This window comes from Apostichopus japonicus, chromosome 9 (genome assembly GCF_037975245.1).
Source record: "Apostichopus japonicus isolate 1M-3 chromosome 9, ASM3797524v1, whole genome shotgun sequence".
NCBI classification, from domain to species: Eukaryota; Metazoa; Echinodermata; class Holothuroidea; order Aspidochirotida; family Stichopodidae; genus Apostichopus; species Apostichopus japonicus.
Window position 1 is genome coordinate 6,553,446 of NC_092569.1, and position 1,143 is coordinate 6,554,588.

Sequence of the window (1,143 nt, forward strand, 5' to 3'; positions counted from 1 at the left end):
GTGACAATTTGTTCTATATTTTCAGCTGTAGGTCTATACCGAGACGATTAGGAAGTATTTCCAATTGTGTGCACTGTTATTGGCTGGGAGTACATGGATGAAGCATTTTCAGAGATTTTGAAGCAAACAAATGCATCATCAGAAAGGAATTACTCTTAATTTTCTCTGTCATTGGATTACAGCGCGAGTGGGGGTTCGGGCCGTGGGGGGGGGGGGGCTAAGTCCTAGGAAGCTGCAGCGTTTCGAAGAATTATTGTTCTCTCGTAGCGATTTTAATGCATGAATTACATATGTATTATTCATGTCAGAGAGAGCAGTTTAGTTTCTCTGGGATGTATTTAGTAGGGGGGGGGGGGGTCCTGGGGACATCAGCTGTTTATATGTTTAAGAACAAAATACATTTGAGAGTTTTTTTCTGGAAGGTAGTTTAAAGTCCCAAAGGGGGTTCAGTGGCGCCGAAGCTATCGCATTTTTCAGATATTCCTTCCCTTTTTCTTTACTACTTTGATTTTTAAGTGGTAAGTATATCCATCCCCATACCCATGAGTCCATGCGGACGCTCAAATTAATCTAACAACATGACATTTGAAAAATTAACTCCGATTTGATTTTCCCATTATGTCAATACAAATAATTTTAAAATTAACCTGTATTTTTTTGACATAAAAGTTCGACACTTTAGGTGACCTGTGTTAGTTTAATATTCTGGAATGAATTTTTGGTACTAAAACCTATTGATGGAGTGTTAGCTCAGTGGTTAACGCCGATGATTCGAGTCACTCCAAGATTAATGTTTGTCGTCCAGTTACAGAGTTGTTGACAAGTGACAATTCATAATCATGGACGTTGAATATCAGTGAATGTAAGAGACTGACTTCGGTCAGCTTGCGGCTTTGATAAGCCAATGAGGCTTCTTCGCGAATTCCTGCTTGCAGGAGGATCTAAAATACATACAATACATACATAAAAGGAACTGTAGGCTTTTGGCACCTGTATCGTACAATCCTTCTTGAAATATTGACGAGTTGATGCATCTCATCAAAACGTCAATTTTACATGTCTCTTCTATGCTTCCGTACATGTAACATCATGCACGTTGGGGAAAGGTAACATAATCATACCCGTACATACTATGCCAAATCT